Source organism: Diabrotica undecimpunctata, chromosome 4 (assembly GCF_040954645.1).
Source record: "Diabrotica undecimpunctata isolate CICGRU chromosome 4, icDiaUnde3, whole genome shotgun sequence".
Lineage (NCBI taxonomy): Eukaryota > Metazoa > Arthropoda > Insecta > Coleoptera > Chrysomelidae > Diabrotica > Diabrotica undecimpunctata.
The window spans coordinates 477,768-502,475 of record NC_092806.1 but is presented as its reverse complement, the minus strand read 5'-3'; positions in this window follow the sequence as shown (position 1 = coordinate 502,475).

Here is a 24,708-nt window from a genome sequence, read left to right as displayed (position 1 = left end):
TAATCACAGAAGTATACAGGGATAACACTACAATTTTATACTTAGTAAAAGTAATACTTTCCTCATTTTCTATTTATAGTTTTTACTAATTATACTTTTGTAACAACTCTGTAACAATAAACAAAAAATACTTGATTATCTTTTAAATTTTGATAGTAGAGATCGTTTCTTTAATTGTATCCCTATCTGCCTACTGAGCAAGTATCCAAGACTTCTTAGTAAAATGAAATGTCGGAAGAACACCATTGTGACGATGAACTTTGGCTTTTTCTTTAGCGGAGATTTTTTGTGATTTTATATCCGCTTATTCACATTGTATATTAATCGTACATAAAATGTTTATTCTTTTGAAAAACTTTTGTCGTTGGAAATTTAGATTGATAATTAAATTGTATAAGTTAGTTTGAATATCTATTGGTGTGTTTGATTTTCTTAAAGAAACTAGTGGCATCTGATTTTTAATAAAATTCTGTTTATATACGACGGACGGTAATGTTATAACAAGGATAATCAGGATTAAGCGTACGCTTCTACTTTTGGGGGCTTATTAGAAACGTAGCGTTGATGTTCTTTCATTCGCCGTACATTTGAGTACGCTATCCTCTGTCGTCGACAATAAATTTCGTCTTTTAAACCGTGATATTTTTCGCATGGACGCAACCGGATACGAACTATCCGATTCCGCCTTAAAACTGGTCCGTCCCTCACTCCTCTGTACCCTTTTCTGAGTTGTTTGTCGGCATCGCGAGAGAGAGTAAATTAATGCTCATGGTGGGTCCTTTGTTCCACCGTTTTAATGCCAAAACGCGATAATTAACGATGCCGAAGGACTATGGAAAGAGACTTTACTGTTTTCGCATACCGACGTCAAACGACGCTCACCGACTGGTTTCGGCCATATGCCGCTCGCCCGTTCGCCTTTATAGGCTAGTCAAAGTATTCACCAACACAATAGGATATTTGATTAGGTACATAAAACACAACAATTGGCTAGTGACTGATATATCAAGGCACAGTTGTTATAATAAGAATCATGTCATGGATTATATTAACAACCTAGTTCTTAAGAAACTTATCTAAACTTAGGACTTGTAAAAACTTTTGTTTACTTAATGTGTAAGATATTTATACTGTTACTATATTTCCATAAAATTATTGGCTTTTACGATGTTTTCACTTAAATATGGTTTCAATTATTTTGATTACAATTTATTGTGTATACGGTCTCCATATATCCGATTTCGAAATTTCTATTCCTACTTATTTCTATTCTTTTTCCAGTGTTTCCTATTTCATGATTTTTATGTCGTTTTCCATGCCATTCTATCATTCTGTTCTTGGTCTTCTTTTGCTTCCTCGTTAAATTGGGGTCCATCTCACTACTTTTTTTTAGCTTTTCGTCAGTCGTTCTCATAGTATTCCCATTTTTATCTAAAAGTGTTGTGTTGTGGTTTCTTTTTTTGCAGCCCTGCCATTTTAACCTTTTTATGTAGGTTGAATAGGTCGTATTTGTTCTGAAGATCTTCTATTTCTTTACATTTTTTCTCATAGTAAGTTTGTTTTGCCTCTCTTATCATTTTTATGATTTCATTGTTAATGATTTTGTAATTGTGACTGTCTTTGTTCTTAGCTTATCTTCTTTGGCCGATCCTGCCAAGTATTTCGTCGGTCATCCAGTTTTCTCTCTTTCTTATCGCTTCTTTTAATAATTCTTTGCAAAGAACTAGGAGGCAGTTTTTTAATGTTTCCCATTGTTGGTTTATCTTGTAGTTCGTATGTTCGTAGTTCTTGTAGTTAGTATGTAATTTATCAAAATTTTCGTATATTTTCTGTTGAAGTTTGTTTTTTTATATCAGCTTCTGTCAGTTTTCTTACATCTAATTTTGGAGTTCTTTGGGGATTTCTAATACGTTTAAGCATAAGAGTGACATTAGCGGTTAGTGGGTTATGGTTTGATGTGACATCTGCTTCTGGATATATTTTTACCATCGAGTTAGAATCTATGGAGAGGGCATCACGTGACTAAAAACGACCTCACTTCGGCCATATTGTTTTGCCACTTTTGACAGATCGTATATGTTTATTTACTTTTGTTATTTTTCGAATATTTTTAGTTTTATAATACTTTTATAGAAACTGTAATAATATATTGTGATAGTGTATAATAATGGTTTCTTGTTCTCAACGTAGTTGCAGTGGCAGAAGCAATATTAATAAAAAATCTTCAGGAATAAGGTTCTACAGGTTAGTATACAAATATGTAAACAAAGGAATGGCCCGTACTTCAGAGAATAAATTAAGAGTATTTGACTGTATTAATTTATCTTTATGTATAATATATCGTGTTTTTTGTGTTTACCGCGGGATAAATAAATCATAGTTTATTAAAAATGTATTGCACTTTGTAGATTATGATTAAATCTCCTGAATAACTACTCATATTTTTATAGTAGTTTTAATATTATTGAGTCCGGCCATGATCCCACCGCCATATTGGTTTCACAGTTAGCCACGCCTACCTACGCCGTTTTTAATACACACGTTAATATGCTCATAGCTTCTCCATAGATTCTAACTCGATGATTTTTACTGATTTGATGGTATTACGATGTCTCTCTTTAATAATTATAATATAATAGATTTGGTTTCTTACCACTTTTTCCGGTTTATCTGCTGGTGAGAGCCATGTATATAACCGTCTCATAGCTAATTTAAAGAACGTGTTTATGATGATTAGACTTTGTTCTTGCAGAATTGTATTAGACGATCTCCTGTATCGTTACATTCCCCTAGTCCTTGATCTCCCATTATTTTTCCAGCTCTTCTCCTGGCCGACTTTTGCATTAAAATTGCCCATAACTACCGTGATTTCCCTGATCTTTGTAATTTTTACTGCATCTTAAATTTGTTGTTAGAATGTTTCTACTTCATTTTCTGTTGCATCCGTAGTTGTAGCATATTGTTTGATCAAATTTATTTATGTGTATGATGTTCTTATTTGTAGTAGCATCACTCTTTCTAACATTGGGACAAAACCCCTCTATTGATCTGTTGACCTCTGTATCGACAATAATTGCTACTCTACGTCTATGCTGTTTGTCAATATTACTCGAGTAATATAAGGTACCGGTTTCTGTAGAAAGGTATCCTAAGTTAGGTCACCATGTTTCGCTTACAGCTAATATGTTTATATTCATTCTTCTCATTTCTTGAAGGATGTTATGCATTTTATCAGGTTGATACACGCTTTTGACGTTCCACGTACCTATTTTTGCTTTTGATAATTTTACCTTGTTTTGTTTCGATGTTTGACTTCCTGAGTTAGACATTCCATTTCTTATTCATCTTTGCTTTTGCTGCTTTCTTTTTATTTTTTGTCTCCTTCTTAGTCTATATATAAGTATAAGTAGTCTTTCCACATTTTTTTATATTGTTTGGTACATACTCTGTTATGGCCTTCTTCTTCTTCATTCCTCTCGCTCTACTCATTGACGTGTTTTATATTCGATATATGTTAAATTTATTTATTACCCATTCTTGACATTCTGTCATTTTAACAAACATCTTTGACTACAGTGTTGGCTACATCTTTACGTCAAGTACGTGGGAGCGAATTACAAGACGAAAAATACTATTAATAATAAAATTGCGTAGCTCTTAAACAAGCTTTTTTAAAAACAACGTTAATCGTGAAAACTTGCGTGCTTTCTTCAGTTAAGTTTATTGTATAGGATCTATCAACCACTTTTATACGAACATTTGCTTTCTGCCGATCTCGCGAGATGATGTACAGTTGTGTATGTCCAAAAACTGAATTTGGCAAATAAATTCCAACGCCCCGTAGTGCTCTTAAGCTTGTTTTGTTTGTCTTGAGTCTAATTAATTGAAGCTTGAATGAAAGCTCCATTTCTGACTGACACAAATACATTCTAGAGATATCATGATTTCCCGAATAGATTTATCCATCAAAACTACGATTTCAATCACAAGAATTCCCAAAGCCATACTAATTAATATGCCATACCGCATCTCGTTATTCAGTCCTTTTATTGTGAATAGTTTCTCAGTAGCATAGTAATCATTCCAAACTTGACCTGAAGGCGATATGATGGACTAAGACTGCTTAAATACTATTGTTCTTCATAGATAAGGTACTTTAAAAGCAATCATAGGACAGCGAAGCTTTAGTGGGAGCTTCGTTCGTTTTTTATTTCCATAACTCTTAATATTGGAACCAAATCCTACCACATTCAATTGAAGCAACTAACTTTTCGTGTCCGAGACACCAACAACTTAAATTTTATATTTCCAATGGTTAGCAACATAGATGACCCAGTCATTAACTAAAATTAGTCTTCATCTGCGTAGATGTGCTTTATGTTTATTGTTTATACATTTTTTTAGAAATCTTTTCTGATATCTTGGTCAGCTGAGTTTGGTGGTAATATAAGGGTTGAACTGAAAAGTTTTATTTGACGTTACTATATTTACTTTTAAGGGGCGTTTTGGCCACTTATAAATTTAACCAGCTTATTAGCTGTTTGACGCTATTAGTAGATTTGTTTGTTTTTTTTTTTGGAAAAATTTTTAACTCGCCAGGAAAAAACAGTTATAAATCTCATATTATATTGTATCACTATAATTGTTGCTTTAATAATTAGGTCAGATATTTGTCGAATAGTCCTCGTAGAAACCATCGGAAAAACAACAAACTTTAACTGGTCTATAACATGTCTCTTTTGGTAAATTCACCGCGTCCTTCATGACCATCAGACGGTTAGGTTATTTCAGGATGTGGATTTACGATGGCGCTCGACAACAACGAGATATGACTATCTGTTTTTTTGTTTGTCGCCAGCGAGGGTTGTTTATTAGTGTCCATCTTTTTTAGACGTCGCGATGCTGTTGCTTTTTGAGGAATGTGAAGCTTTGAAATATTCGGATTTGAATGGAGCCATTTGATATGGTTAAAGGGTCCATGTTGGACAATGGGACGAATATTTGCGCCCGTTGGATGCGGCGATAAATCAGTGTGAATTGAAATTATTGCAGATGCTTTATATTGAAAGTGGAGATAGTGCAGAAAAATTCAGATTACTTCTACTAAATTATATTGGTTGATTAAATACGTACAAGCAACTAGATCAGCTATCTTGTATGGAAATAAGAATGATTTAATGAACGAGTGGAGTTACAAAAAAACGATGAAATTAAGCATTGATACATTAGCAGAAGTAGAGCGATGGCACGAATTATTAGGTAAAAAAAGTTAAGGATGTTTAACGCCAAGATAATAATCACACATTACGAAGAACATTAACTTTATGGAAGGAAGTCTGGAGAAAGAAGTCTGACTCACAACGTATAATGGTCTTTCAAATCTGGTCGTTCTTAGAATGATGCTTATACCTTGGAAAGTACATCTAGAGGACAAGAAAAAAAAGACTGAAGAAGATTCTAGAGATGCTAAGGCAGTACTACGCTGTGAAGGGGATTGATACTAGATAACCCATAAACGGATAAATGCTAAAGTAATAGTAGTGATCTAGGAACCTTCATTTTTCTTCTGGGTTTGGAATAGGTATTGACATTTGCATTTATTTTGGGCTGGAGTTATTTAATGTTGTCCATTTTGTTCTATGAGTATTTAGTGTGCCCAAAGAAATCTTTTTTGTGGAAATTGTGTTGGATTTACGAGAAAAAAATAGTACGATAATACTGTGATCCAGCATGCATTATTTGTGCATCCAGCGCATTCAGCAAAACTTACATAAATTTGTAATTAGACCACCTTTGAGTACCTAGACTCAACTTAACCTGAGGGAACTCTTCATGGAACATGAAGGAATGGATGGAACTTGGATGGAACATCAAAATTTCTTATCCACAATCAGCAGCACGTTTAAAACTGTTGTAGTTTCACCCTTTAACATCTACAGGAAAAGAAGAACCATAAGTTATTCAGTCATGCCACATTTATGTGCTTTTAATACATATCTTCTTTTAGTTCATCTCGTAATATAATATTAGCAGTTTGGCATACAGTCAAAATCAGTTGCAGATGAAAAGTGAGAAAAATACTTTAAAATTCTCCACGCAAATACAGAAAATTAAAAACAAACAACAGAATGAATCGCTCAAAATGCGCCGATAAACGAACATATTATAGACATGAAAAGAGTACGATCAAGAACAAGGCAAAAGTGTCACACCAAAGGTGATTGAAATGACACGTTTGTTATAGAGTATGATGTTCTACTAAATGGTATTTTTGTAAATTTTCAAAATACACAATTTTTAGATAGTATGTATATTAATAAACTGTTTTAAATACAGTAAATTAATAAAAACGGTCTCATTTACATAATACAACTTTAGTCTCTGATGTACATTTTTTTCAACATCCCTTGTCTACATCCTTTGTCCAATAGGCTGCTATTTTGTCAATATATTGTGGACCCAGTGTATTAAATAGTGACAAAATACTCTCACATTACCCAGCGTCCTCCAAATTGAAACGAAACCGGGGGAATTCATATCCAAATATTTCCTTTTTCTTTACGTGCGCTTCAAGCCCTCGAGACGCAGCAATGGTTATTTAGAAAAAAACAAAGGGCCCAAACATCACAGGGAACAGTTTAGAAAGGCAAACATCCTTGAATCGTAGGAACTTTACACCGTTTTCCTCTCAGGAAGGACGAAGGGGGCCGCGTAAAGGGACTAAGTCGCGTAAAGGGACTAAACAGCCTAAGTCGTTGCCTCACAGATGCTATTTCACACCCTATGTCCTAACACCGCCGAAGAGTAATTTGTGATTTCGACTGGAAGTGGTATTTGCAATAAATTCTGCTCTATTTTTATCTGTTTTTATTTTGCTAGTGGTAAAGGGTGAATCTTATATAAATCCATAATTTTGATGAATATATATATATATATATATGTATATATATATATATATATATATATATATATTATATATATATATATATATATATATATATATATATATATATATATTGATATTGATATTTAATAACTTAATATAAACTTAATAATTTCAAAAAAGGAAGAAATCACTTATGACATTGAGCCAAAAGAGTTGGTTGTGTTCTGAATGTTTCAAGAATCATTGATTTAAAGATGCTTTTTTTTGATAACTTTAATTTAAGGTTCTTTAATTTTAATAGGTGAATTGCAAAACAGGCATATCCACATTTTATTCTGAATATGGATATTATATGTGTATGTACGTACAACAGAATATTTTGCAAACCAGTTATCACTAAGAATTAAAGGTTGTAACTAGTTATCACTTCTCACTCAGTGAGTGAATGAATGCAAAAGAAGGCAAAAAATCCAGCAGCAAGTAAGCAAGCAATAGTTTAATCCAGCATGAGAGAACTTGTTCCTCCCCTTAAGTATGACTTTACGGTAATATAATTTATTGGAGCGAAGCGGATTACCTCATGTAATCAGAAACCACTCTACCCGCCCCGATGATCCAGACCATCCAATTGTCCCTGATAGCGCTCTGAAACATATAAAATCAACATTAATTGTCTTCTTTTGATAGATCTAGACTTTATTATAAAATATGTTTGCTAAAGTTTCTATTTGGATCTTCCGTGCTTCCATCCATGTTACACATCACACCTTAATATCACTCAGCGAATTTAGTTCTGGATTTTTTCTTCATCATATCCAGTACCCTTATTTGTTTTAGGTCTCTAAATAGGAACCGTTCAGCAACGTATCTGGGCACGTTTGCAGCTTCTCTAAGGCAGTCATTGTATGCTGTTTGAAAAAGAATACTTTTTGTTGCTGGAACCTATGTGTTCCCATACAAGAGATGCATGTGTAATTATTGGTAGTATGATGCTGTTTATCAGTCTTAATATTGTTCTGAAGCTATTTTCTTATGGCATTTTAAAGTCATTATTATTTTATTGGGAATAAGCCACAATTGAAGGATAAAAATTTTTAAATTTCAAGTGTGGCTTATTTCCAATAAAATAGTAATTATTAGTCCTAATTTTGTTTTCATAATTAATTTGCGTCTTCGTTGTGTAAGTCTACGTCTGGATCTAAAAAATCTAGTTCAGAAGAAAAAAGAACAGATATCGCGTGTTTACTGTTCAGTATTCAAAGGCGTGTTCACTGAAAGCTGTAGAAGCTACTACTATGAAGTAGAAGACATAATTGAACATATCTCTTTGAACTATTAAAAACGATAGTTTCTTAATATTTCAGTCTATCTGTGAAAAAATCGTCGATTTTACGTAAAAATTGAATGCAGGTTTCTGAAAGTTCTAAAAGCTGTATGAGGGACAGCTGGTGACAAATCATTGAAGACTTTTTTATTCCACTGTTTGTGTTTTCATAAAATTCACTAATTTTCGTATAATTTTATTTTTATTCCTTTAAAATATTTACTTCAAATTTGCGTATTAGAAAGATAAATACAAATAATTCATATTTGACGTACGTTTACAAATCAAGGTGTTCAAACAGACGACAGACAGCCTCAAATTTTCCAGCAAATTATAAGATAGAGTTACAATATTTCCGCGGGGAATGTCTGATAAATATTTAATTATCTAAAACCTAAAATACGATTCACAAGAAGCGGCGCTAGACCAACTGCTTTCGGATTTATAATATAAACAACTGTAGGGCCTGTTACATTCAATTTAATTACTTCATCTTGTCCGTAGATAAAAGCTATTTGATATTTGTTTTCGTTTCCTTAAGCTTGGTGGAGTCTTTTTTGTTATGATTTAGTAGTTCAAGATTTAAAGTTGGTACTTTGCTGTGAGTGACTTCTTATTTTTGAAATATGTACCACGTTTGACAAGATCCCACATTATTATTGTGACGTTTATTTTTACAGCCTTTTACAGTTTTTATTTACAGCCCTTTAATGCTTATTTTAATTTATTTACAGTCGTCTCACGTTAACACAATTAATTTATTAATTTATATAATATTATTTACTTTAATACAATAATTGACTCTCTACAATTAAAATTCCTTTATATAATATGTTTGTCCTGTTATTCTGGAATTACATCGAAGTCTTTCGGTGGTCGGTCGACTAGTTTGACAAGTTTCTAGGGCCCCTAGTGACGTCACAGCACCGCTGTTTAATAATCTCGAATATCTACTTTATCTAAGAGTGTGGAATCATCTAGACAAAACAGTTAGCTTATTCGAACGTTTAGTCACGTCAAATCATCGCTATTAGGATGGGGGTCAGTAGCGTAGCGAGCAGGCTGACGTTGCATTATGTTGTAGGCAATTTGCTCTGTTGGGTAGGTAGCAACGGTAACTCAGTTACTCAACGCAACCAGAGGCGAATACTAACTACCAAGATGGGCATTTGGTCACAGTAACTCAACCACTTAACGCAGCCAGGCGTGAAAACCAAATGCCAGGACAGGGATTCACGTCCAACAGCTCAGAACACTAACGCGTCGAGAGGCGGGGAGTGAATCCCGCGCGTTAAGTAGTTGAGTTACTGTGACCAAATGCCCATCTTGGTAGTTAGTATTTGCCTCTGGTTGCGTTGAGTAACTGAGTTACCGTTGCTAACTACCCATCTTCCTGTCTTTTGTTTTCTTTTTTTCTTTTTTGTTCTCCTGAAGAAGCTACATACAATTGTAGCGAAACGTCGAGATGAACCCACTTTTGGGTCACTCACAAATGACACGGTCCAAACCCGGAAGACGAATAAACTATAATTCTGACTCTGGCCGTGGAAGCCTACGATTTCACTTTAAAATGCTTACAAGCTTTGTAAATGTAAATTTATGGAAGATCCTTAAAATATCCTGGACTGAACATGCACCAAATTAGGAGTTTCTTCCATGGTTCAAAAGCTATAGTTAATTTTTGTTACATAAAAAGAGAAAAACTAGGACCTTCATGGTTCATGCTACAAAAACAGTAGACTAAGAGCTTTTGAAGGTAATTATTAAAGGTAGAGTAGAAAGCAAGAAATCTATTAACATTCGAGCTGCAGAAGATAGATTTGGCCATTGCTTGGCTGAGCTTGTTACCATTCTTTAATGATCATAAAAGTAATGACTATAGATAAATATACTATAAAAAGAAGCAGCACTAAATATAGGCACTTTTGCTGCATTTCACTCCCGCAAAAACAAGTTCGAATTGCTTGGTTGTTTCAGTTTCTTCCTCTGGTGATTGTATAGCAGCCAACTGTGAGCAACCAATTCTTGTTATTCTCTACCTAAAGATGTTTTATCTAACTGATGACCTTATTAGCTTTAAAATCTTGATGCTTGTATTTATTTCTAAAGTACCATCAAACAATAATATTTCGCAGGCGATTGGTCCTTAGTCTATTATAAAATTTGTGTTGATGTTTAAGAAGATAATTTGACTACTCATTTTCTAGGTTTATTATACCGTATAATGATTTTAATTAAGTTAAGTTAAGTTGTGGAAATTTTTTGACTACATCAGCAGGCATTAAAAATATCTTTGATTTTCTTCAACAATTTCTACCGATTATAGTTGGCTCGATTGTTTTTTCCATTATATTCTATTATATTGAGTTTCCAGAATTTTTCTTCCTCTGCTGTATCATATATCATAACATTTTCTTTTTCCAGTTACTGTAACGGCTTCTTCAATCTTATAACTGGCTTTGACCATAACTACGAGATAAGTAATTGGTACAAAATTTATTATTTGACCAAAAAATTCGTCGACAATATCTTTCAAAGTTATTTCTTTGTAGTAGTCTTTCCTGAAGTTTGAGACAAGTAAACGCTGACAATCCTTTATTAGTCTATCGTTCATCCAGATAAGAAACATTGTGACTCCTATTCTCTGTTTTCGAATTTCTCTTAAATATCGCCTTCTTTAACAAACTATTTCTTTTTTTCTCATAAGCACACATTTTCTACAACTTTTCTCCCAAACAAAGTTAAATTCGTGCATAATTTTACAAAATCTGTCTATTGTTATGACTTAGAAAAACGCGTGATTAAAAAATGTGATAATTTATTAAAAATTCAATAATTTTCAAACCGATTATAATAAAAATCTTTTTGTATTATTTTATTTAAAAATTCTATAGATATTTCACTCAGATTGTGTTAAAACGTTCCAAACAGATCCTAATAAACAGTGACCAACCTACTTAACGTACAAGCTATCATAAAAAAACAAATTCGTTTTTATCTAAAAAGCATTTAAGAATATGCGGGGTCTATCATCATAAATTCCAACTTTATGGACTCCACCGGCGGATATTGAACTTTCCAAGCTATTGGTTAACTTCCGATAGTTTCTCGCCAGCAGAGGAAAGAGCATACTTTATTCTAGCCGGTCTACATTAGTTTAAAAAGTCCACCAGTCTCAATTTAAGGTAAACTACTAAAATGAAATATGAGTCTCTACAAGTTTCTGTTCACAATAGCATGTTTGCAAGGGCATTTGGAGTCAGAAGGTATATCGATTTTACTTAACAAACACTCGAGATGATTTACACTCCAAACAGTTTAAAACTGAAAATATTGTATACCAGAATCGTTCGAAAATAACAGTATAATAATTTTGACAAAATATTCTTCTCTTATAAGGGTAGGAAACGCAAAAACATACTTCGCTTAAAAATTATCGTCTCTAATTTTTACAACAATGAATTTAGGCGTAAGTTAATTTAAATTAAAAAAGAAGGCATTAAAGTTATAAGGTAGACAAACATAGCGCAAATAAATAACATTTTAAGCAGATTAGCAGCAGAGGGCTCGACAATTTTTATTTTTAGGACATATTTTATAAATATTTTAGGACATTCTTTAATAAATTGTAACACTCAGATGGTGTGGCCTTTATTCCTAATATCTTATATGGTAAGGGGCAATATCAGACCAGAAAAATTAATAAATAAAAAGCTTTTCTCGTGACACTCTTTTATACATGCATGGAAAAGTGACACAGTTTTATTGAAAAGGCATAGAAAATCCTTGTGAGTTTGTAAGATTGTTTTTGTTAATTTGTTGTTTAATTATTTCAAGAAGAGCGTCAAAAAAATGATTTTTTAAAAATAATCAATAATTTTTTAAAATTGTTTTATGTAAAATTGTATAAAACAATTTAAAATTTAAAATTGAAATTGTCTATGCCAGGAAGCTTTTAACTACAACGTTATTATGCGTAAACTGTAGGTCTACATACATTGTGAAAGCACCAAATCGAAGAGAAAAGCTGATTTTATTAAATTAAATCATTTAACAATTTAAAAATAGTATAAGATATATTTACAAATATTATGTACTGTGATTTTAGGCTTATAAATATTTAAAATATCTCACACGCATCAACATATAGGAAGTTAATTTTTTCTTATTCGAAAGTCGAACGTAGAACCGAGTTAGATGTCATAAATTCAATTTTATAAAAATCGTGATATTTTCGTAAATCAATAAGTAAAGTAAATTGTTTATTTAACCGAATAATTTGTTTAAACAATTAAAAACACGTATTTATTTTGCAAAATTTTTTCTTATTATTATTGGTAGAAAAGGTTGTGAAATGATAAGTAACTTAAATATTTATGCAACTTAAATAATATAAAGTACTGTTTCAAATAAAATCTAGTTTATAGACGGCTTGTGGCTTACTTTTAGAATTTTGTATTATCAATTTATTATAAGCAACATATTTTTTTTTATTATTTTTAAATGTATATTTACAATCTACTCATAAACAGTACATTAAGTAATTAGTAAATATGATGACAATATTGACTTGATTTGGGTACTGTCCAGCGACAGTTCTCCATTTTCACCTATGTAACCAGGTCTTCTAACCAAGTGCTCTTCAGTCTTCGATCCTCCATTGGTGGCTGATATAATTCACCAATAATTTGGCTGTGCTGCGACGAATTAAGAATTTTGGCCTTGTTGGCGTGAAGTGATATGACATCTTTTATGGTTGGTGCTTATGCTGGTGGTCATTGTGGATGGTTGCATTGCTCACATACTAAGGCGTTAGGCTTTTAGTGCTTTTGATTGGAAGGTCTGCAACATTTTTGTGTTTAAAGGCTTGCTACAGCCCCAGAGTTTTACGCCGTAAATCCATATTGGTTTTAGTATGACTTTGTAAAGCAGTATTTTGTTCTCCAATGACTGTTGTGACTTTCTGCCAAGTAACCAATTCATTTGTTTTAATTATATATTGAGCTGAGTTTTTTTGGCTTGTTGTTTCCAGATGAGCTTTCGGCTCACTGCAATCCAAAATATTTAACAACGTCTCTAGCAAGAATGGGGACATTCTTTAGACTAACTTGTTGACAAGTGCGTCTTATTGTTGTAAATGTGATTTGGGCTGATTTTTCATTATTGACTTTACTTTTCCATTTTGTCAAGCAATTATCTAATATATGCAAGTACTTTTGCAGTTTTGTAAATGCTATGTCTGGGTCTTTGTTTGAAACTAAAACGGCTGTATCATCGGCAGAAGTCGCCACTGTAACGTCATCTGTAACAGGTATGTCAGCAGTAAAGATTAGGTACAGGAATGGACCAAGAACACTTACCTGAGGAACTCCGGATTGGATTAAGTAATAGGTTGAGAAATCATTATTGATTTTTACTTGGATCGAACGTTCGTTAATATAGGACTTCAGGATAAGATACATATCGCTAGGCAGTAAAGATTTTAATTTATATAGCAAACCGTTACTATATCAAAACCGACTATATCAAAAGCCTGCTTAATATCGAGAAATACTGACGCCCACATAGTCTTCCCAACTTCAATTTTATTTACTATTCTATGACACTGTTGGATTGTTAAATATTTTTAAAGAAAACTAATTGATGAAGGAAACCACATCTATAAAATGTTAACCCGAATAATTACGACAAGACTAGAGAAAAAGTTAGAGTTCTACCAGCCCCGAGAACAAGCTGGCTTCCTGCTAACGATAACCTGCAAACAGTAAAAACCTTAATAGAAAAGTCGATAGAATATAACAGACCACTGGTACTTATCTTCGTAGACTTTTACAAACCCTTCGACACTGTGGAATTAGACAGCATTATTAACTGCTCTGAACAATAGTAGAAAATATTACCGGCTCACAAAGCTAGTACAAACATTATACCAAAACGCCACAATGCGTGTAAAACTACATGATACCACCAGAGAAATTCATATCAAATGAGGTGTGAGACAGGGCGACACTCTCTCACCTAAATTATTTATAACTGTCCTCGACTACGCCTTTAAAATGCTAAAGTGGGAAAATAGAGGAATAAAAATAGATGGAGAAATGCTCAATCATCTGCGTTTTGCCGACGACATAGTACTTATTACCGAAGATCTGGGTGAAGCACAACAAATGGTACAAGAATGATCACCTGCTACCAGGAAGTGCGAGCCAAGGGTTTGGAAGAAGCTGACGTATTCTTCAACTAGGATATTATGTCTAGATAATCAAAATATATTCTTTTTATTGTTATATCCTACTATTTTATAATGCTATGAATATATATATATATATATATATATATATATATATATATATATATATATATATATATATTAAGAAACGTATAAAAAGTTTAATTTTTAATTTGCATTTTACTCCTCCAAACTAATATATGATGTATTATGTGATTAACAAAAATCTGTTTTGTTAATCTAAAAATAGTTTCTAATTCTGTCTTCGATTTATTGCCAACCGGTAATAAAATATCTACACGCCTTAAAATCGCTTTAATATCTTAGAGCGGGACATAAATTGTACACCTTATTTCTCTGTACCAAAACAATCGGAAGGAAAAGCTCTATAATAAGACCCATGGACTATAAATTTCAGATATTACGACCTTTATTTTCGGAAAACGGAAGAAAAAAGACAGGAAACGACCGACTTCCTGTGGATTGGAGTGTGATGTGTATACGTTATTATGCAAATATCTCGAAAGAGTATAAATAATATGCATGCTGTGGGAAAACTAGATAAGAAAAGCAATTATTTGGTCTGGTGAACGCGTAGATATTATTAATCTCGACAAAAGGAGAGGAAAAGGAAAGAGACAGAAGGACCACAACATTCTGCGGCCTAAGTTTTGACTCTCTTAATCACCTTATCTTTATTATCGTTATGGAATTCCTGTGACTAGGGTAGATTCCAGGACTTGTTTTGGGGAAACGCAAGAAGCATTAGAATTGATGGCTTTGTTAGAAAATACCCAAGTAACATGAAAATTATGGTAGGGATTACAATCGGAAATAAGAAAATTGCAACTTTAACGAGAATATTTGAAAATTCTTAAAATGGAATAGTATTGTAAGTTGGAGCATGACAGAAAATTTTTTTTATTATTATGACAACTCGCAACCAGAAATGGCGAAAACACTTTATTAATGGGTGTTGTTTATTTAACAGCCTTTAAATATTTTGATATTTCTATTTAAAATTTCTTGTCCTGGTTATCCGATGCATTATCATTTTCTTAACTAAAGTACAGATGGGCACAAATAGCTGCAACCTTCAATGTCATTCTATCCGGTATATCGAGGAATGACTATTCAGTTGTTTGAAAATGAGCGAAGTGTAAACATCTATTTAGTTAATTCTTCTTCTTCAGGTTCCTTCTCCTATCGGAGGTTGGAAATCATCATCGCTATTTTAATTTTATTGGCCGCGCTTCTGAATAATTCTAATGAGCTGCAACCGAACCACTCTCTCAAATTTCTTAGCCAGGATATTTTGCGTCGTCCTGGGTTTCTCTTCCCTTGTATCTTCCCTTGCATAATTAATCTAAGTAATACGTACTTCTCGCCCCTCATTATATGACCCAGATATTGAATCTTTCTAATTTTAACAGTTTTTATGACTTCGCATTCTTTCTTCATTCTTTGTAACACCTCCATATTAGTTAATATTGGACACCAATTTAGTTAATATTGGACACCAATTTAGTTAATATTGGACACCAATTTTATTCGGTTTGCAATGTTGCCAGATGACTTCGTAATTCGTGAAATGTTTTTTGTGGAGTTTTGATACCAAAAACTAAAAGGTGAAATAATTTTTTATTAAAATGAATAACCTAAGTGCCGTAAAAAATTAGATTTTGAGTGCACGAGGTCGTAAAATCATTACTCTGTTCTAAAGTTTACGCAAAATCCTCAAAAATACAACTAGATACATGTGATCAAGGTATCTTACAGAGACAGATGTATAGTTTTCATCTTAGCGATCAACAGGTTCTTACAATTAAGAAAACTCATCAGAAATTTGTCATCGAACTGATTTGTGCAGAAAGTAGAGAAGTATGAAAATGGAATTTCATAATCTTGGGTTTCGCTAAAAAAAAACAGTCGACAATAGAAAAATGTTGATAGAAAAACATGTAGTTAGGCATCTTAGGTTGCAATGCCTAAGGAACATTAAGGAAGCTAGAAAAGCAAATAAATTTACGGTGTATACTGACGAGACTTATTTATTAACGAGTCATATTTCCAAAAACCATTGTTTTGACACCAGTAATAATGGACTTCAAAACCCGTGTCAAAAGGGCAACACTTGATTATTGTTGGGACAGGAAATGAAAAAGGTTTTGATCCTGGATTTTATTTGAGGTGGAAGTCGACGTCAAAATCTGGAGACTATCATGATGACATGAACGTAACAAATTATAAAAAATGGTTAAAAGAACAACTTTTAAGTAACTTGCCTCCAAATAGTGTAGTAGTGTTGAATATTGCGCCATGCCACAATACACAGAAAAATATAAATGTCTCATATCCTCATCGAAGAAGTGTGTTATGCAGGAATGGCTTCGAGGAAAAAATCTTCCATATACTGCTTCTATGTTGATCTAAGTCTGATTTGTATAACATAATTTGAGCCCTATTGAAATAGTTTGGGCAGCTTTGAAATTTTATGTGGGAGCCAGAAATGTAGACTTTACATTTACGGCAATACAGCAGCTATCGGACGAATTTTGTCAAATATTTCCCGTTGATAATTGGTAAAAAATAACTGAAAAACTCATCGCAACTGAACGTGAGTTAATATTAAAAGAGCCAATTATTGGGCTAGTTGTGGATAATATGGTTATCAATGTAGACGAATTTTTCAGACAGCGAAGATTTTGAATCAAATTCTAACAGCGAAAACAGCGATTTTGATATTTGTATAAAAACGGGTAAGTATTTTTTTATAAACTTTTACCACTAGCGTTGAAAACAATTTTTTAGCTAAATACTTTAATATTAGCTCTCCAATTTAATAGACTTCTGCTTATTTGAATAAATATGACGAATACTTCACTTAATGATATATTTTATCAATTACCTAATTTTCCTGTCAAAAACAAACCTCTAAAATAATAATCGATTAGGCAACGCTGCATAAATGACCCTCTCTATCGCTTCTCTTGTTTGCAGTTTCATATAAATATGTTCTACTGCAAGTGAGAATTATTTAATTACTAGTTTTCTTGAGATTTCTAAAGTATTTTAATGGATTCGTTGTTTCCTTCTTGTGGTTTAATGAAGCTTAATCGTTAACTTGGTATTTTACTATCTTGTAATATTTCCTCTACAATTTTGTCCCATGCCTACCTGGGTCTTCTTTTTTTTTCTATACTTGTTTGCCAAATCCGCTTTACTTGTCTTGACTCTTTTACACTTTGCAGATGACCCCAAAGACTTGATTATTTATTTCTATAAATTTTAGATTTGAATTTTCTGAGATAAACTTTTAAAGAGATAAAAATAATAAAATAAAAGACATTTATGTTTGTTTATTTTTAGTTTCATTTTTTATTTTCATTGCATAGTATCATATTTGTGTCTTATTATGTTTTTTTATGATTCTTGTCGAGGCCCGACACCACACATACCATCAAATCCAGATACATAAAGGACCTAATAAGTAGTGGTATTTTTTTAATATCACTGTGCGTTATAGTTGTTCATAACTTGCTCAGAAAGATAACAAAATTCAAATAGGTGTAAAACATAAAGTCCCAAGTAAATTTTGTTAATTGACTTTATCGGTAGTCTTTCGTCCATCGGCTCAGGTTACATATAAAAGAGGAATGTAACTTTCCCGCAATTACACAGAATTTATGTAATCTCCTGGTAATTTAAACGGTTCAGAAAGTCGATTTTCGTACAAAATATCTCAATAAAACGACCAATAACGACCTAAAGTCTCCAATAAACACCCCATTACCCTAAATTTTCCAAATGGCACATGACTTAACGTGATATATTCGCTACAATATGCAATCATGTCTTTATATGCGCCGTTCAATCTTCTACGTTATGAATGCTATAAATACGGGCCTAATGGTCACTAAAAACGTTTAACGGTGATTTTCTTTCAAGACATTTTATGTTTATTGAAATGTTTATGCCCTATACAACGAGCGCAGGGACTGCTGCGGTAGGAAAATAAGGATATATTTTATGCAAATCTTTGTAAACGGGATAAAGTACAAGATTCTGAGGGAAGACGATATTCTCGGGAAGTATACGGACGTCGGGCCGCTATCTTTAAACAATTTGTGCGAAACAGGTGTTACTGGTATACTAAAAACGTAAAGTTTATATTATGTTTGTATTAAAAAGTTTGACAAAAGAGAAGTGTTATTAAAAATATTTTGCTTTATGGGGTACTAAAATGAATGGAAATTATTTTTAACGCCGAATCTGACTTTCTTATTTAAAATAAATTATTTTTATTGGCTAATAAATATCGTGAAGTTTAGTATCTGATAGTAAAAACGTTTTACAACGATTGCAAATCGTGTTTTATAATATAGCATTAAATTTAAAACGTTGAGAGCTTGTAAATTTTGATACAGGGTTTGTCCAGTTATACTGCAATACATATAACTCAAGGTTATATGAATCAATTTGCAATGATTGCGACTGAGGTCCAAAAATATTAGAATGCAGTTTTATTTTGATTTAGATCCGAGAGTATTCCTTCTGAAACGAGTAAATGATAAAACCGAAAGCGAATGATATAAAACAAAAGAAATCAGCACTTTTTGAAGAATATCTGTAGCTATAACTTCCTCTAAGTTATCTTTGTGCAATGAGATTGGAAAATCACAGTAAAAAAATTTCCTTTCTTCTGTGTTATTGACTTGCAAAGTGTTCTCAAGGACATCTACTCGTTAGAAAGCTTTTTTCTAACTGAAGTCGGTAAAATGGTAGGGAAAAAGAAAGTTGAGTTACTAGATACTATAATTACTTTGTTCCATTCGTCTCATAGTGTGGTTTCCATAATTGTTATATTAGCATATATGTATGTGTGTCTTTCTTTGCCTTCTTTTCTCGTAGAATTGTTTGTTTTAAAATATTCTTAGTGTTTTCTCCCTGTTTTGGGTGCTTCTCTAATATATGTTTAATTGTTAACTTTTCATCACAGTTGTCACATCTTGGTTCATGTTCATTGGAAAACACATTGCTATTAGTTAATCGCGTATGACGCAGTCGGAGTCGCGTTACTATTACCTGGTCTCTCCGACTTGTTGGTAATTTGGGCCAAAGTTTTGGCGATTATTTACTATCGCGTCACTTGGCCTATGACACTTTCCACTTTTCTTCCCACATATATCACACTTTACATTCAACCGCCGCTTTTACGTCCGTACCCGTAAATGCTTTAATACACTCCGCACTATCACTACTTGCAGCTTCTTTTGCAGCGTTGTCCGCCTCTTCATTTTCTTGAATTTTCAATATGGAATGGTATCCAGAATAATATAATATTATTTCCATTCAGTTCAGCGGTATAAACTTTTTGTTTTATCTTGATGACCAAAGGATTAGTTGGATAGACATATTTAATTGACTGTACGAAACTTCGCATAAATCGCATAAAACGCGTGAAAACTTTTAAATACCTTGGCACCACAATCAATGACCAATCGGATCCACAACAAGAGATAAAAACCCGAATACAAATGGCAAGATAAGCTTTTGTGAAATTCAGACCGCTCCTATGTAATCAAAACCTAAATTTCGAAATACGCTACAGAATGGTCAAGTGCTACATATGGTCCATCTTGCTTTATGGCATGGAAACGTGGACTTTGAAAAAAAAACATCTATCAACAAACTTGAAGCATTTGAAATGTGGTCATTGAGAAGAATGATGCGCATACCTTGGGTGGATAGAGTTCGAAACGATGACGTCCTTAAGAGAGCCGGCGTGGAAAGAGAAGTCTTTGAATTAATTAAAAAACGCAAGATTGGTTACCTTGGGCACATATTGAGAGGAGCAAAATATGAAATACCACAGTTAATCCTACAAGGGAAGATCGAAGGTAGGAGAGGAGCCGGCCGCAAACAATTATCCTGGTTAAGGACTATTAAAGAATGGACAGGAATACACAATACAGGCGAGCTGTGTCACGCCGCCAAGAACAGAATTCTAGTAATGAGATAGTCGCCTACGCACTTTGGTGTATGGCATGTTAAGAAGAAGAATTACGAAACTTAGAGAGTTTGTGAGTATAATATAATTGGTATTATTGGATGCGTTGGCAGCAAGGGTGGCCTGGTATAGAGCATGTAGTTCAGCAAAGTAAATGGAGTAGTCTAAAGGGAGTTTGTATTTATTTGTCGATGTTGGGGTTATGACTACTACAGCACCAGTACCTTCACTTAATTTAGATGCCTCTGTGTGTATATATGTGTTTAATCCTTGTAGTTGTGAAGCATATCATTGAAGGCGGATTTGATTAACTGTGGGTTTGTTGAATGTTTGTTGAAAGAAATGAGGCAAGTTAGGCACTGAGGGTTCTTTATTTGCCATAGAGGAATTGAGGGCGATTGGGAGGGAAAGCATTCTGGGAATGTGTAGTTTAATTGATTTAAGTTGCGTCTAATCCTTGATTAGAAGGGTTTGGCTTATTTATGAAAAGATTTGGGAACTTTTATGTAAAACAATTTTGAATAGTAGGGTTTTTGAGTTAGACCTAAACCTGTTTCTTGTAACCAAAGTTCTAAGTGTTGTATAAAGTTCTGTGTGTGACAAAATATATTTTGTATATTTTTACCTTTGCAAAAAAACTACAAGATCATCCGCGTAGACGCGTGCCTTTATAGGCGATTTTAGATTTTTGAGAATATCATTGATTGCCACTATAAAGAGCGTAGGACTTATAATATATATAATAACCGAGCCTTGAGTAATGCTATTTTCTGGATACATTATATCTGATGTTGTGGTGTTTTTCCTAACTCTAAAAGCTTTATTTTGAAGGAAGTTTTTAATAAAGAAGAGGCAGTAACCTTGGATATTCCAACTATGTAATTTTTTTATTATATAATCGTGCCAAGCTGTATCGAAAGCTTTTGATATGTCAAAGAAAACCGCTATACATTTACTCCTTAGTGCGAAAGTTACTTGTTTTGTATTTTGTTGTTTTAAAAGTCCGAGATTAAAAAAGAATCTATCGTCCGAGCAGTACTAGTGGGCTTTTTATCTGCAAGAGCCTGATGTACATTTAACACAAATTTTACAGTCTTCAAATGCAATTTTGAATGAAACCTTAATTTTAGTATCAATAATTTTAAAACAGCATTTAGATAATTAACTATAAAATTTTTAATTATAAAGAGATCTTTTAATAGAATAAATAAAGTCAAGATCACGCAATGTATTGCATATGTTTTAGATGAACGTAGCCTTTGCTCTATCTTCATTCACTATAAAATCTAATGTGTTTTAAACTTAAAGCATATTAAAGGTATGATGGTGTTCATATAGCAGATTCACTTTTAATGGGACGCTTTAGCATCACCAATCAAAAGGTTTCTTAAATCAATCTCCCCAAACTAACCTTTAAATATGCAACAAAATAGATCCCAGTATTATCTCAAACGCAATTTTCCACTTATTTGATGCTTCTGGAATCTCACCGACTAAGATAACCGTCCTCGTGCATAATTTAGAGCTCCTTATTCTCCTTCGGCTCTAGCCGAGGTCTTCCATTATTAAAAGGACAATTTCGACTTCATTATGTGCCCTTAACGGTATAAGAGATTCAAATTTTCCATCCATTCGACAACGCAACGTTCAGATTCTAGACTTAACCGGGATGTTTCATTTTATGTCACATACACTTGCCTTCCCCGAGGTCTTTATTTTATGGGACTATATATTAAGAGAAAGGAGCTTATTGCGGGCTTTAATGAAACGGGCCTCTATTGTACAGTTTTTAATAGTTTTTTCTTATTTAAGTATTGAATATGTATACAGTATGAGAACATTTTCGTCTGTTTGTATTTTAGTCTTTTCTTATCTTTTTGTAACTATTCTATTTGTTCGAATTTGTCTTCTATAGTCTTCTAATAGAGTAGTTTGCTTCTAGTTGTTCTTACTTACTAGTATTCGTATCCTGATTTTGTCAATTCTTTTTACATGATTGTGCCTTGACCTTCGTTTTAGTCATCCCTACTTGACTATTCGTTGTCAAGTAGTACCAATTTTTCTACTTTATCTTTGGGCTATAAGTTTGGATATCCAAAGCGATGGAGTTAAGAAAAGCTGAGCAAAAATTAAAGCAAAAATCTTAGACCCATCTGGGCGAAAGAAATGTAAATAAAACCAAAGCAAAAGATAAAGGGAATGCAAGAAAATGAAGGCGATTTTGTACAAAGCTACTGGAAAATTCAAGGAAAAGAAAAAGGGTTACTTAAAGTACATGTTAAACAAGACACGACAAGCGTACGAAGATTATAGGAGAATAAGAAATGAAATACATGCACTTATAAAAAGAATAAAAAACAAGCAATGGCAACGCTTCTCAAAAGAATTTGAGCACGATTTTTATGGTTGAGGTGAAGGAACTAATAGACTCGAAAAACTGCTTTGCAATTTAGCACTTAAAAATTGTGTTGTTTCAATTTCACGAATATTGAGAATTATGAAGAAAATCAATTATCTGATACAGAACATGATGAGGAAGAAATATATTTTTAGGGTAAGATTATTTGTTAATCATATTTTTTTACTTTTTTTACGAAAAAAATTTTATATTTATATTTAAGAAATCATATTATAAATTTTATTTGATATCACACCTAAAAATAATATAAAACCCTAGGAGATGAGATCCACCCCGAGCACCAGGTAGCTCGAGGACCATCGGTGTCATAATATGCGTATTCAGCAACCTCGAAAATCTCTGAGTAATTACTTTCGACTGATTTCGAATGAAAATAATCCACCCTGGGCACCAGGTAGCTTGAGGAAGATATTCGTTATCATTTTTATGTTCAACGACCTCGAAAACCCCCCGAGTCATGACCGTCGACTGCTTTGGAATTATATTGACATACTCCAGAAGAAGAGGTCTACTCTGTTCACCAGGTGGCTCAAGGATCATCGTCGTTATCATATTCGTGTTAAGCGATCTCGACAACCCCTGAGTACCAAAATTGAACTCATTTCTGTTGATATTTTCCGAGTTACAAATGTTTAATTTTCTATGCCTTTTGAAAATGCATTTTCATTTCCATTTTACTACCATGAATTTTGTTTCCTGACACTTTCCTAAATAGAATGTAAAAAATTGCATGGCGATTCATCTTACTGCGGCAAATTGTTAGGTTTAGTGCTTCGTTTCTTTACCTAACACCTTTTGTTTACTAAATTCAACACATTAATCTAACAAAAAGAGGTTTAACATTCTTTATGTGTCTAATAGTAAAAAACTAGTAATACAATTAATTTAATGTAACCTCCCTAAAACTTATTGACACCAAATCACAGTACATTTTCGGTAATGCTGATAACAGAAACGAATGGGAATATTCACCGGTATTATAAGAAAAGAACCGCCTTCTTTTTAATACAATTAATGTAATGTAACCTTCCTACAACTTAGTCATACGACGATTATTGATACCAAATTACAGTAGGAACATTTTCGGTAATGCTGATAACAGCAACGAATCGGAATTTTCACAGGTATTATAAGAAATGAACCGCCTTCTTTTTACTTAGCTAATTATCTTTCGATACAAAACAGTGGGTGGACCAATACAGGTATCGTTTAAAACATCGATTTCTTTAATTCGTGTCTAGGTAATTTTGTAAAGTGGATCTTTATAGCGTCCTGAACTAAAAAAAGAACATATTTCTTGAATTTTAATTATTGAAATAATTTATTTTAAACTTAAATACAAGTCATTCTTTTGAAACAACTTTTTTTAATAATAATTTAAAGTTTTCGCTGTAAAAAGATTTTCAATTGTCTTAAACCGTCTAATATTCGGAAGATTCTGGAAAATTGGAACATGTCGGTTAAGTAATTACTATTTAAATGGGAATAAGCCACAATTAAAGGTTAAAGTACGTTTATTGACGTTTCAATTTCCAATTCGAAAATCATTCTCAAAATACTATTTATTTATTTTGAGAACGATTTCCGAAGTGGAAATTGAAACGTCAATAAACGTACTTTAACCTTTAATTGTGGCTTATTCCCATTTAAATAGTAATTACTTTAAAATGCCACAAGAAATTAGCTTCAGAACAATGTCGGTTAAGGTAATAAACTCAAACGGATTATCAATTATTTGTATATCCAGATTTCTATACTTGGCACTCTCCTCGTTACATTTAGCACGCACATTATTGGTTTTAGATCGCTACATTAGTTGAGTATTTTTTGTCTAGTTAGT